The 15122-nt window shown below is 41.6% G+C and overlaps 1 protein-coding gene across 7 annotated transcripts in view; it reads left to right on the top strand.

Moving 5' to 3' along the window:
- Nucleotides 1-492: 492 nt before the first annotated feature.
- Nucleotides 493-15122, top strand: part of NCOA1 (nuclear receptor coactivator 1) — a 260501-nt gene continuing 245871 nt past the window's right edge. For all 7 annotated transcript variants that reach the window (XM_073791697.1, XM_073791698.1, XM_019943146.3 and 4 more), the window contains exon 1: nt 493-854. The gene's annotated coding sequence lies outside the window, so the exon portion shown is untranslated. The remainder of the gene's footprint in view (nt 855-15122) is intronic.

Genomic DNA, 15122 nt, shown 5'->3' with positions numbered 1-15122 from the left:
CCCCTCGCCGCTCCACACCTTCCCGGACAGATCAAGCCAGCGGGAGGCTGCAGGCCGGGCGGCCTAGCTGAAAGCACCCAGGGGTTCGAGGCGGCTTCCCGGCAGCAGTCATAGGAACGCCCCGAGGGGAGGGGAAGAGTTCGGGCCTCCTTTCCCACACTTCGTTAGGACGGGGGCCGGGGCGGGACCGCGGCAGCCCTCCCTCGGGCCTGCGGCCGGCAGAGGGCGCGGAGCGACTCCTCGTTTCGCTGCCCGGCGGGCGGGGAACTGGCTGCCCCTGGAGCGCCGTCGGAGTTCGCGGGCACCGGATCGCGGCGACCCGGCCGGCCGGAGGGCGCAGGGGCAGCGCAGAGGGCGCAGGGGCAGCGCAGAGGGCAGGACGGCGGGAAGTGGGCGGGGCGGCCGGGAGCCGGCGGGGCGGGGCGGGGCGGGGCGCGGAGGGGGCGGGGCCGCGAGCGGGGGGCGGTGGCGGCGGCGGCGGCGGCGGCGGCGGCGGCGGTAGCCGAGGAGGAGGAGGAGGAGAACATGGCGGCCGCGGAGAGCGGCTGAAATGCCTGTTTTTCAGGCCAGGCGAGCGGGAATCTGAGGCGATTCTCTGAGCCTTCCCCTCAGACGGCTGAACCGCGGCCTCGAGCGCCTCGACTGCCCTGTTCCCTGCTGCTCCCTCGAGTGCAGCCTGCGCCCGGTCCGTTCTGCATCCCCCTGCGGGGGGACTCCTGCTCCGGAGGAGGGGGCCGGAGAGCCGCGGCGGCGGCGGGCTCCCAGCCCGAGCAGCGGCGGAGGCCGCGGCGGCGCCGCCACGGTCGCGGGCGAGCGCGGCGCCCGTCAGCGCGGCCCAGAGGCGGCGGCGGCAGGTGAGTGGCAGGCGGCGGGCGCCGAGCCTCCCGGTGGGTGCAGCTGTCACGAGCCGCGCGGCCGCCGAGGCCCTAGGGGGCGGGAGCAGCTGGTGCCCCTCCGCCCGCCGCTCTCCTTTCTCTCCTCTCCGTTCCCCCTCCCACTTTCCCCGACTTCTCCCTCGGCCTCGCGCGGCTGGAGGGGGCGGAGGTCGCAGCTGTCACGGGCACCAGCTGGGGGCTGCGCCGCGGATGGAAACTGCTGCAGCAGCGACTTCCCTGCCCCGTTTCCCAGTTGCCCTAGTTAAGAGCGGACGGGGCGAGCATCCGCGGAGGGTGCGCGAGGCTCGCGGCCGCCGGCCCGGCGTGGGGAGAGGCGCCCCGAGCCCGCGGGCGCTCCCCGCCGCCGAGAGGGGGAGCCGGAAGTCGGCGCGGGCGCCCCTCGGCCCCGGCGAGCGCGGTGACCTTGGCAAGCCCGGTAACCTCTCTGAGTCTCGCTTGCCGGGACTGCGAAATGGGGATGACCGTGGCGAGTCTTCTTGTAAGCGCAGCCTCCGACGGCGCTTCTGTTTACCCCCGCGCACTTGCTTTACCCTTCTCCAGACGAGGCATTTCGGAGGCAGAAACGGGATGGATAAGTGAGATTTTCCTGTTATGTTTAGGGTTTGGTCCCCTTCGTCGGATTCTGCTGAAAGGATTTAGAAAGGGGAGCAAACATGTTGGCTGGAAGACTGAGAAGTGGGATGGGTTAATGGTCAGCGACAGAACTCGAGCCATTCCCTAGTCGCTTGGAAGAGAAATGGAGAAACCGGACACCAGGGTCCCTGCTCTTACTACCCAGCTGTGTTGTTTTTTGTTTTTTGTTTTTAAAGCAGTCACTCCCATAGACTAGACACTGCCTCGCTTGACGATGTTAGAGGGAGACGGAGGGTTTGACAATAAAGCCTGTATGTGTGACAAGGAGAGTCCGTGCCGCTGTGGCTGCAGTTTGGTGGGGAGGAAAACTTTAAGCTGGAGGATCTTTTAGCCTTTCAGGCTGGGCTCTCTTCGTTCACTGTAGGTGTTGAAGAGGCAGGTGTCCTTGTGGAGAAGGTGACATTCTTTTTCTTTTGAGACGGTGACTTTTTAATGCTGAGCATGATGGTGGTGAATGAAGGGTTCTGGAGTGAATTGCAGTCCCAGCACCTTCTGTTGATGCCAAGAGTAATCTCTGTGGCGACGATTTGTGAGGGCTGAGGCTTTCACTTCAGTGATTAAGAAATCTTCAAGTGTCTGTGTAAAACATTGCTGCGGTGAAGCTTAGATTATACTGTACAGCTGAAGGGATGGAGTTCAGGGGTTAAATTTGTTTGAGGTTTGTCTTCAGTTTTGGAATTGGTTGAAGGTTAGTCTCAAAAAAAAAAAAAAAAAAAAAAAAGTTGGCCAAAGGGGCCTCTCAGCTTGTTTCACAGAAGCTGTGATGTAGTAGGAAGGAGGTCAGATTTCATGTTGAGAATAATATAAAAAGAGTGTTTGCTTGGGTCTTTTGGCTCTTGAATTAGAAATAGTTTTGGGTTAAAAGTAGCAGTGAGGTTTGATTCAGCTTAATAAATGGGCATTCCTTGAGCTATGTCATAAACAGATGCAACTGCAAGTGTTTCTTTTTTATCTCGTGTACTCTGTGGAAGGGTCTAATTTGGTTTTGTGAACTAGCGTTGGAAATGGTTTCCCTCTATTTCTTATTCAGATTTTATCCTTTGGGAACAATGGATCAAAAGGGGGGCCTGAATAGGGAATATATGGTTTGGAGAGAAAATGCAGGGATGCTGCTTATAAGAACAGGCATTTGGTTTGATTTTTGTAAACATTTTGCAGTGGTTATTTATTTCATCTATTTAACTCACAATGAAGTTTGAATTTTAAGGTGCAGAATTTGAATTTTACATAGTTTATAGTTGATCTTTTTCTCATTTCCTTCTGAGAAAATCTGTAGGATTGTGTCTTTTAAATTACTTTTTGTGTGGTTTAAGCCAAGGGAGTATTTTAGATCTGCATTTTTGGTAAGTGGTTTTATTGAAAAAAAGTGCTTGATGGAACTAATGGTGATTGTTCCACTTAAACTGGGATTATATAGACAATGCATTTTCCTGCCTCTTTCTGCCAACATTTGTTTTTCTTTCTCCTTCAATTCCAGGGTTTCATTTCTAGAAATCTGGGCTGGAAACAGAAGCAGCAGTTTGTATAATACCAAGAACTTGCTTATGCCAGGAAGCTGTAAGGGTAGCATGAAGTGGGTGTGGTATAAAGATACTGCCACTCTTTAAGACAATTTAACTGTTGAGGGAGTCCAGGGTCAAACTTTAATTTTTGTTGAATTTCCTGTTTTCTTTGTATGTGTTAATCTTTTGGTGGGCAGAGGATTGGGTTGCTATGGTGCTGACTGGTGTATATTGTGAAAGCACTGGCAAAATTTCATGCTTTTACTCTATACAGAAGGGTGCTAAACAAGCCTAAATAATTTAAAATGTTGTTCCCAGGATGGAATGTTCTCTGCATGTACTGTTGATCCTGCTAATCCAGTGATTGGTCTTCACCAGGACTAAATGTTGAGTAGGTGATGAGGGTGGTATAGAGGTGCTGAAAGGTGGAGTGGGGAAGAAAGGATATTGGACATTCTTTGAAAATCTTTTCTCTATTGGACTGTATATCAGAGTATGGTTTATAATTCTTTTTAAAGGACATCTCTGTCCTCATCGATTTCACATAACTTCTCTTACATACTACCTTTGTTCCTTAGTTAAGTTTGTCTTTATTGCCCTATCCCCCAAGGGCTCCACATTGTTTGAATATGTTGCATATTTTTGGGGTTGGTTGGTCTTAAACCATATGGCCTAAAATAGCTTTCATTTTAGGGCAAGTATGGGAGGTCAACACACACACACACCACCGAGTAGAATCTTCTTAAGTCATGGGGCGAGGAGGTCCCCAGGATTCTCATTATTGTCTTGGCAGTGATTTTTACTTTCTGCCTGTGATAATCACAGGAATTCTCAGAGGGCCATCAGCTGCTTTCCTAGCATAGGTCCAGGAACATGTGGTGGGCTCCATTTTACATTACTTCCAAATATCAGGTGCAGAAGAGTGTGGGATTGGGTGAAGTGCATGTGTTTCAGGAGTTGAATGACAGAGCACTATATCCAGTTTTGGGCTGCAGAACCATACAAATTTCTCCCCACCTTGTACAACTTTCCTATGAGTTGGACAGACTAGACTGTAGGAAAGGACTTCTTCATTGCTTCTCTCCCAGGTTAACCAGTAGCTTAGCTTTTGGTTATTGGTCACTAAGGATGGACCTTATGGTCTCTAACCTTTTTTCTTACCATTGGAGGTGAGGTCTAGTCATTTCAAGCCTTTCTGTCTCTCTTCTTTGTGTTTTACTTAGACTTTGCGCCTCTCTCTCAACATATGGGGTCAGAGGTCATAAAATGGCCTAATGGCAACTGTGTACCATTCTTGGTTGCTTAGTTTAAGGAGGAGATGCAGGTTTTTTCCTTTAGTTGAATTCCAGATGATGTTTTGTGGGTGCACAGTATTTGGATTAACATAAGTTATTATTTTATATTTCTGCAAGATACATGGTTGAATAAGAAGAATTATTACAAAACACTGACACCAACGTTTAAGTCCGGTTCTAGAAATGCAAGTAGAATTGGTTGTTGAATCCATGCTTCCTCCCCCATTCCCCCATCTGCAACACAGTATTTTTGAGGCTCCTTGAAATGACAGGCTTTTAGAAAAGCTTAGTATAGTTATCATATTTTGAAGATAAATAGCTTATGCCAAAACAGAAGCTATAGTCACTGGAGGAGTTGTAGAAGACTTCACATTAATCAGTCTAGTCACCCTCATCTTAGATATATTTTGATCTAATCTCTCCCCACGGGTATGTTTCAGTGTGGAGGGTGGGAAGTTGGGCTTTACTGAGAAGTCCTGGACCTGATCACTGGGAACAGACAGATGAGATCCATAACAATAGGTGCAAGCACAGAAGTGAAATACACCTATTAACAGGGCCAGAAGTCTAATAACACTGGTTTATCCAATGCTTCCAGAGTGCTACTTCATTTTTGCCTTGTAATTTTGAGGCAGTTTTTAAGCTGCTTTTGAGAATGGATGTTTGACTTCAGACACGGGAATGGTGCCCTGGCTCTTTTACTTAGTGGATGTAACCTTGGGCTAGTTATTTAGCCACAGTAAACCTCAGGTTTTCGTGCTTAAAATTGGAATAATGTACTTAAACTCATATTGTTGTGACCTTTAAATTAACTTATTGTGTTAAATAACAAGATATGTCTAGCATAATGATTGGCAGGTAGTTAAGACTTTAATAATGTTTTCTACATTTCCATAACCTAAACACATCACTGCCTAATCCATCATCAGATTATCTGATTCTTTTCTTTGCAGTTTCTTGCATCTCCCCCTTTATTTCTGCCTCTACAGTCTGGTCCTCCTGTCATTTTGCACATGGAGTAACGAGCGTCACATGAACTCTGTGGGCCTGAGTTTCTTTATCATTAGATGAGCATATTGGTCTGAATTCACATTTCTTCTTGTGCTGAAATTCTATGATTTGTAGGTTTATAGCTGTTTGCCTGCATGCATTTGCCTCTCTAATTCATCCTACATATAAATGTTGAAAAAATTCTTTGCTGAAATATTTTTTGATGTTATTGTTTTTAGTGGAGACTCTCTGGACAAATTTATCAAATGTAAATCATTTAAACTGTTCTTGTATTTCTCATTCCAGAAAATTTGCTGCAGATGGCGTATGCAGAAATGCTTTGTAAACTGTAAAGTGCTATACAAGTGAAGAAAGTATTATAATCACTTGTAGATATCTTGCTTCTTTGATTTTACATGTTTCGTTTCTTTATTTAAATTGTATTCCTTTTTCCTTTATCGCATGACCTTCAAGAACAGTCAAAGCTGGTATGTTCTCTAGAAAGCTTGATTTGTATCACACTTCTTTAGCATCGATTACCCAGTTTGTTCTTTTTTTTTCATTTAAATTAAAAAAAATTTTATTGGAGTATAGTTGCTTTACACTGCTGTGTCAGTTTCTTCTGTACAACAAAGTGAATCAGCCATATGCATACATATATCCCCTCTTTTTTTGGATTTCCTTCCCATTCAGGTCACCACAGAACACTGAATAGAGTTCCCTGTGCTATACAGTAGGTTCTCATTAGTTATCTATTTTATACATAGTAGTGTATATATGTCAATCCCAGTCTCCTAGTTCACCACCCCACCCCTTCCTCCTTGGTATCCAACATTTATTCTTTACATCTGTGTCTCTGTTTCTGCTTGGCAAATAAGGTCATCTATACCATTTTTCTAGATTCCACATATATGCATTAATATATGATATTTGTTTTTCTCTTTCTGACTGCACTCTCTGACAGTCTCTTGGTCCATCCACGTCTCTGCAAATGACACAATTTCGTTCCTTTTTATGGCTGAGTAATATTCCATTGTATATATGTATCACATCTTTATTCATTCCTCTGTTGATGGACATTTAGGTTGCTTCCATGTCCTGGCTATTGTATATAGTGCTGCAGTGAACATTGGGGTACGTGTATCTTTTTGAATTATGGTTTTCTCTGGGTATATGCCCAGGAGTGGGATTGCTGGGTCATATGGTAGTTCTGTTTTTAGCTTTTTTGTTGTTTGTTTGTTTTTGCGGTATGCGGGCCTCTCACTGTTGTGCCTCTCCCGTTGCGGAGCACAGGCTCCGGACGCGCAGGCTCAGCGGCCATGGCTCACGGGCCCAGCCGCTCCGCGGCATGTGGGATCTTCCTGGACCGGGGCACAAACCCGCGTCCCCTGCATCGGCAGGCGGACTCTCAACCACTGCGCCACCAGGGAAGCCCCTGTTTTTAGCTTTTTAAGGATCAGTTTGTTCTGTATAATAAATTTTTCTTCCTTTCCTTCTTCTTCTTCTTCTTTTTTTTTTTTTTTTTGGAAGAGTTTCTCTTTTTAGTGTATGTTGAATTGGCTTTCCTAATTAGATTAGAAAATCCTTGAGATGGCATGAACCACAACATTTAGAGCAAAGGGCCCTTAATGGTGATTTGGAACAACCTTGTTAATATTATAGATGAGAAGACTAAGGCCAGACAAATATAGTAATTTTCATGGGTCACATAGTTAGTGTCTTTACTTGGGCAAGAACCCAGGTATTTGGCTCCCAGTCTTCTTTATGAGAGTTACTTCTTGTATTTGAAAGTTATTACAAAGAGATTTAAAATTTTAATAATTTTAGTAAGATTTTGAGTAATGTGTAAGCTAGTAGGAAAGGCATATTTTTGTTTTTCGGCCAAAAATTGTCAAATATTGTAATAAGGTATTAATCAGGAATTAATTAAGGCTGCTGTCTCAAAAAGTACAAAAGTGCCTGGAGAGAAATGTTGGCTTTTTTTGTATGGCCCTCATTCAGAGTCAGCAAATATTTATTGAGGACTGTCTCCGAGACACAGTGTACTCAGGTACTGTGCTTGCTCTATATGTTACATTTTATAAGCAAGGAAAGGCAGCTCAGGGAAGTTAAGTGGCTGGTATAAGATTGCACAGCTTGTAGGTATTAGGGATGACATTTGAGTCCAGGTCTTCTGACCTGAAATCACGAGCATACCTCTAAATTGGCTTCTCTCCAAGGTGCTCCCCACACTTGGCCACACTGTAACCCTCTGTTACTTTCTGGACTCCTTTCTGTTGTCTACATGTGCAGTAGAGACTGCTGCCATCCCCATTGCTTTCTGATGATCCAGGAGCCGATGTACCAGTTACTTAATGAAAGTATCACTTTAAGATTTTTGTGCTGTTTCTGATCTCACCTTTGTACCTTAGTAATGTTGATTTTTTGGTGCTTCTGTCTAGGTAAGCTTATCTTTGAATGGTTGGTTTGGATTCTTAGCAATAAAATTCTGCCTTTCATGTTTTGTTAGTATTTAAATAGCTAAAGCTTAGGGTATTTTTTTCATTTGGAATAAATTGCTTGGTCATTCTCTGTGTTTCCACTTGTATTTTGAATGGTTGGTCTTATTCTTATAGCTTTAATATATTACATCTTACATTTTTAGTTTGCTTATATGGTTAAAACATTTACATGCTTTTATTATCAGGCATAGATTCGGTTGTTTAACAGTAGAAGATATTCTGTTGTGAGAGTATGTTTGCATATACACAGATATCATGCCATATTTGACCAGATAGTTGAAGGATGAAATGTCCTTGCCTTTTGAAAGTACCTGTATGTGTAATACTGGCTTTACTTTGCCGAGTTTGTTTGGAGGAAACCAGGGAAAAGATATTTGTTCTACAAAGTCTAAGTCCTCCCTCCTTCCCCATTCCAGATGGTACAGGAAGTCTGTAATTGAATTTCTAAGTAGCCACTCAATCATTCATTCAAGACATAGTTATATGAGTACCTACTTTGTTCAAGGTGCTGTGTTGTTAAAAGATAGGGAAGTTAAATGATAAGATATAGATCCTGTCCGTAAGGAGATGATGACCCAAGAGAGGTGATAAGACGACACACAGATACCTATATTACTAATTAAATGTGATGAGTGCTGTGGGAGAGGTACTGAAATAGTACTTTGAGGAATCAGGAGAGTGAGCAATTATTTTCATTTGAAAGGGATAGGGGCAGGTTTCATGGTGGACTTCCTGGTGAACAGGAACATTGAAGGCAGGGGATGATTTCTGTGTGAGTGAGGGGGAGGAGAGCAGTATATTCAGGAAGATTAAATAGCAAAGATGAAAGGACAGAGACGCTTGGGGTTATTTCGGGAATCATAAAGGGGGAAAGTGCAAGCGGGAGGGTGGCACCAGCTGAAGTGGGAGAGGGAACCAGATGTTCTAGGTGCAGTTGTAAGACATTGAATGATTTTAATGGAGGGAGGTGGTCAGGAACGGTGACGTTTGTAGATCTGGATGAAAATGAGAAGTGCCAGTTTTCCAAATCTATGTGGATCTTTTTCTGGCGGGTTTTACACCCCAAATCTTATATTTTCATAGTTTTTGAAATGATTCCATATGTAAGGCTTACCACACTGGGAACTTACGCATTTTTATGTATATTTGAGAACATACTTTTTTTTTCTTGATAGAAGTTAGTACAAAATCTTTTTCACTGTCTTATGCTTTTAAAAATTAAAAAAAAATTTTTTTAAAGCAGTAGCTATTTCTTTAAACAGTGTGTTACCATTTGGAATTCTTAAGATGATGCAGTGGGCTTGTTTTTCAAGTGTAAAAATGTCATCTCCTTATGTAAATATGTGTCACTGTATAAGTTAGATTGGTCATACAAGGTGAAAGCCCCTGGCTCTCAATATATTTCATGATTTATTTTACCGATTTATTTATACCCTGCCATGTTCCAAAAAGGATTTAAGGCAGGATATGTCATGAAGAGTCTTGGACCTTGTTCCAGCCCTGTCTATTATTTGACTGAATTGCTAACCAACATTACACTGAGGGAACAGTGTTGAAGACAGCTGATGTCATAGAATGTACTGCAGTTGTGTCTTTTGCCAACTGGTAGTAATTCAGAGATGGGTACAATATAATTAGAGTACCTTTAAAGATAACTCCTTTGAACTTCCATAGCATGCCAGGGAAATTGGTTGGAAGGGACTCATGGAGAGCTTTGACCCTTGGGAGCCCAGGCACATTTAGAGCAGTGGTCTCTACAGTAGGGTTTACATAAAATTATCAGAGAAATATTAGAGGTGTGTTAGTTTCTTTACTTTCAGTCTGCTGTGATGTTTTATAGTTTATAGGAGCCTGGGTAATTGCAGTTTTAGATTTATTATTTTAAATAGTAGACTAAACATATATTGTATTACAGTAGGGAGTCACCAAGCAGATTTTTTATAAAATATTTCATACAGGTTAACTGGTCATCTTGAGGTAAAGGACTTAAGAATTGTCTAATTTAAAGATGACTTATTAATTTTTCTTTCACAAAAATACAAATGTCCAAAATTTGTTGACATTTTTCTCTGACAAGTGTCTGTGAGTAGTATACTACCTAGCAGATATTTATGAAAATAAACCCACTAAATCTGTCCCTTTGGGATGATGGTAAATTCTTAACAGTGACTCAAAAAGTAACTACCTTTCAAAACAAAATAAAATTCAGTGTTTTGGAGAGAGGTTATTGAAAATGTATATTTGGGACTATTTCCATCATTATTGGATTTAATTGCTGAAAATGATGTTAAAACTTTAAGAATGTTTTTATATGTACACTTGAACTTGAAAACCAAATTTTCTAACCTGTATGAAGACCTTGTAAGAGACGCATTTTAGTGGTTTTGGGCCCATCTACTGAAAATATAAAAAAGGCAATACTATCTGATGAGTTAGTAAGAACAACTGATTGTCATCAGGAAATATGGAAATGCACTACCTGAATTTTAGCAAAAACTTTTACATAAATGGTGAAGAGGATTGAAAATTGAAATTCATGTTTTATTCAGTACAGCAAGTGATGCAGTTCTTCCCTTTGGTTATACTCATCTTTGTGAAGTATGTTTTTTGGCTATGATGACCATTAAAACCAAATAAAAGAGTTACTTATTATAAAAATGAACTGAATTTAGAGCTAGCATTTTAAGTTGCTGTATTACAAAATATGAAAGCAAAATTTAAAAATAATAGTGTTCATCACATTACTCTCACCAAAAATGGTGGTAGTATTAGAAACAATATTTATCAGGGAGAGCATAAAGCCGTGTCATCAATAGGTAAATTAAATGTTTAAAAATTGTTTATTTTATTATAATAAATGTCATTCTTTTACATATCCATTTTTGTGTATTCTTTATAAGGCACATAATTTATTGGTCTAGTGGGCAATGTATATAAATTATAAATAAATGTACATATATGGCTTCTTATTCAAAACCTTTTTAACTGTGGGGTATATGATAGAAATAGTTATCACTGTTTTATAAGAAGGATTTTTTTTTTCTCTGTAATATATTTATTACTCTGGTCTTACAAATCAGAAAAGGAGAATAACACTTCTCCCTAAGACTCAAAAGAAGCTCCAGCACCAGCACCCAAAGCTGAAATTCTACTTAAACTGCTCCTTGAAAAATTACACACGAACAGTGAAACATTATCATGTGCTATGCTAGTATTAAGAATATATTCTAGGGCTTCCCTGGTGGCGCAGTGGTTGAGAGTCCGCCTGCTGATGCAGGGGACACGGGTTCGTGCCCCGGTCCAGGAAGATCCCACACGCCGCGGAGTGGCTAGGCCCGTGGGCCATGGCCGCTGAGCCTGCGCGTCCGGAGCCTGTGCTCCGCAACGGGAGAGGCCACAACAGTGAGAGGTCCGCGTACCGCAAAAGAAAAAAAAAAAAGAATATATTCTAAATAATCCCGTTGCTATGTATTTTGTGCATTCGGTGATCTACCCAGTCATAATGTACTCACACATACGTGCTTTATCGTACATAATGCATACTGTGTATAATCATACATTATTTACCCCATGCACATAAGCACGTCCATTAAACTATTAATGTTGCATAATAGATAATTGGTTCACCGTACATACCATTCTTTACCACATAGATACCCATTGTGTAACATATACAATTAATATTACATAGAACACACTAATAATTGTACGTGCCCTATTAAGTCACATCATTTCCAGTCAACATGCTTGTTACAACAGATAATCAGTTCTTAATCACCAAGCTTAGGACGGGTTTTTAAGTAAGAACCCTTGGAGTTCATGGACTAAGAGTCTCTAGATAGGCTTTGTGGGGGGTGTCTGTGAACATTCTGAAATTATGTATATGCAAAATTCTATGAGTCTGTGCATTTCTCTGGAGAGAAATTCATAGGGTCCCAAAAGGGTCCATGACCTCCCCAGAGGTTAAGAACCTCTTTTTTTAAGGACTGGGACCTCAATAACTCCATTCATGCAGTCTTATTCTCTTGCCAAGTTTAATGGATATATCTGATCATTACTCAGGCCCACAGTATGACTGGATTTGCAGTCTGTTTTTACATTTTGCAATAGATGTGATCGCAATGCCTTTGGCCTTTACAGATGTTTGAGCTCCTATCTGTTTGTTGCACAATTACCTGGCCTTCGTCACTTGGCTGCTTTTATATATAATTTCCCACCTCTGTTCCCCCAAATCCCAGTGAAAAAGAGTGGATCTTTTGTATGAGTGTGGAGATGGAAATGAATATATGTATAGAAGAGCCCAGCATCAATTCAAGTATTGGGAGACCCTGCTGGGTAGGCTGGAATTCACAGTTCCTGTGGCTTTAACCTCTTTGTAGCATCTGAATCTCAGCTTTTTAGAGTCCTTAAGGTCTGATTTGACATATGCTGAAAACACTTTCCAAGTTCTGTCAGCTCTTTAGATCTATTCCTTTTCTCCTGTCATCATTCTATTGATACTTTAGGCCTGATATTTGCCATAGTATCCCAGGGAGGTCTCACTCTCCCCAGTGAGTTCCTTCTTCAGTGTGTCCTAAATTTTGTTTTGGAATGATCCTAATTTTGCTTTTCACTGTGTTACTTTGTTTAAACCCTTCAATGGCTCCTCATCATTGTCAAGATAAAGTTCCTTAGCCTGGCATTTAAAGCTTTCCAGTGTCTGGCACCAACTTGCTTTTCTGGTCTCATTTCCCACTAGTCTCCCCCAATAAACTGTTCAAAGTAAAATTGTCAGTTACTGTCCCTAACACATCCCTTGGGCTTCTCTGTTTGCACTCCTTTATAATTCCTTTCCTTGGAATGTTCTCCCTTATCCTAGTCTATACCTCTTGAAATTCTATTTATCCTTTAAAGCTCAGCTCATATTCCACCTTGCTTGTTAAGTGTTCAGACTATAAAATTAGAAAATAATCTCTTCCTTCTTTGAACTCTTTTAATATTTATTTTCCTTATTATTAATTTGACACTTTATACTGCCTTTATACTCCATGGAATTTTTTTGTTTTCATGTGTCCTATCTCCCAAGTTAGGGTATGAGAATGGCAAAGGGGATCATGTTTATATTCTGTCCTCTGCAATGTCTTATGCATGTAGATATTAAAATGTTTGGCAAGTCATATTGATTAAATCATGATACTACTTATTAATGTACTTAGAGAAATAGGCCTTTTTTTAATGTGTGCCTGGAATACTCATACATAATATCTAGGGATCCTCTTTACTGGCTTCAGGGTATTTGGGAAATTGAATTGGAAACCAGATATTGCTTGGAGAGCATGTAGTCCTACAGCATAAGAAGTTGGCTGTTAAGGGCTATGTTCAAAAGTCTGGGGTAACCTGGTGACTCTTTGTTTTCCAGTGTAGCGCTCCACTTGCCATGGATAACAGAAAAGCTTGTGTTCGTTCGGCTCTCTCCTTAGCCATGCCGGAGACACAAATTCCTTATGTCTTGAGGAATACTACATTTCTGTTTAATTTTTCAACACATTCTTCTCAATAGAAAATAAAGATTTATTGAATAATTGTTGTTTGAATGGTTAGTATGGGGCACCGTGAAGTAGTTATACCTTAGGGTTTCTGCCTTTCAGGGAGATAATGATCCTTATAAGGAGTCTCATTTGCTTTCAATCATACATGAATTAAAAAATAATATAAAAGATATCATAAGGGAGTATAGAACTAACTAGCTTACTTAGTTGCTAACTGAGATATGTGGAAACTCCTCTAGCACTTACTATTTTTAGCACTCACTTGAAATTTATTTATTATCATTTATATTTGTTTCTGTTTTGACATGTGTTCTTTCTCAGCAACCACATTGTACATTATAGAAAGTAGAGGCCATTTACTGTACTAGTTGTGTGCCAGTACCACAGTGCTTTTCATAGTTCTTTACCTGCAGTATACATATAAGTGTGTTACTGATGATGCCAGGAGCATGCTCTGGGTAGGCTTCCTGGAGGAAATGGAATTTCAGTTAGATTTCTAGGATTTGAAATGATGCTTATAGCATCATCTCATGGAATATGAAAAAAAGGGTTCTGTAGTTGAATAATAAAGTACATATGTTTGGTGCATTATCTGAACATGGAGCCTCCTTGGTTACTAGGCCTTTGGCCCTGAAGTGACCCATGTCACTTCCTCTTATAGCCCGTTGGCCAAAAGAAGTCACAGGGCACTACTTACGGAGCCAGGCATGTGGGCAAGAAATGAATATTCAATGAGCAGTAAATGTCTTTGCCTCACTATAGCAGAATTGGCTTTATTCAGAGAGATGAATACTAGAATTGGTAGGCCCTACTTGGAATCATTGAAGTAAAGAATTGTTTCTGTGTGTCAGTATAAATAGGGATTTTATTATTAAATTTATTTGTGAAAAGAACTTGTAGTGTTGACTGGTAGCTCTTGGGGTAATTAAAGGAGACATTTTTACTGTCTCTACTTTAGGTGTAGGTATTATAAATTGTTTTAGTTTAGATGGTTTGCTACCATCTTTAGAGTAGGTATTTGAAACAGGTAGAAAGAGATTCTTTGGCTTCAGTAAAACGGATCCAGAATATTTGTACATGTACTCTTAAGATTGATTGTAAGGTGAGAGAAGTGAGAGGGGGCATAAAGGGCTTTCAGATACTATTGAAGGCCATTTGCTCTCTGAGGATTTCATAAAATTTCTCTTTACAGTCCCTAGAGGTCTTTTCCCTCCCTCTTATCAACATATTGCTAATTAATTAAAATCTGTTTCCTCCATTTTTTTGTTTGTTTTTTAATACTTGGTTTGATAAGGACCGTTGGGTAGTGGTTAAAATGTTGGCCAAGTGTGGAGGACTAGGAAGCCCCCATCGTTATTTATACATGAGGCTTATTTTCCCCTCAATTTAATTCTAAACTGAACTATTTTTTTGTTGTTGTTGTTTGCGGTGCGGGGGCCTCTCACTGTTGTGGCCTCTCCCGTTGCGGAGCACAGGCTCCGGACGCGCAGGCTCAGCGGCCATGGCTCACGGGCCCAGCTGCTCCGCGGCATGTGGGATCTTCCCGGACCGGGGCACGAACCTGTGTCCCCTGCATCGGCAGGCGGACTCTCAACCACTGCGCCACCAGGGAAGCCCTAAACTGAACTTTTTAGACCTTAGGCTTTCTTTCTGATGGCATTCTAATAATTATTTCCTTTTTAAATTAAAAAATAAATCATATATAATACATGACTATATTCAAATAATAAACTCCAAGAAATGGGAGTACGTAGAGTTAAAAGGTGAAAGTCTCTGT

Source organism: Tursiops truncatus, chromosome 14 (assembly GCF_011762595.2).
Source record: "Tursiops truncatus isolate mTurTru1 chromosome 14, mTurTru1.mat.Y, whole genome shotgun sequence".
In the NCBI taxonomy this organism is placed as follows: Eukaryota; Metazoa; Chordata; class Mammalia; order Artiodactyla; family Delphinidae; genus Tursiops; species Tursiops truncatus.
The sequence above is the reverse complement of the archived record's forward strand: the minus strand, read 5'-3'. Positions and strand labels throughout refer to the sequence as shown.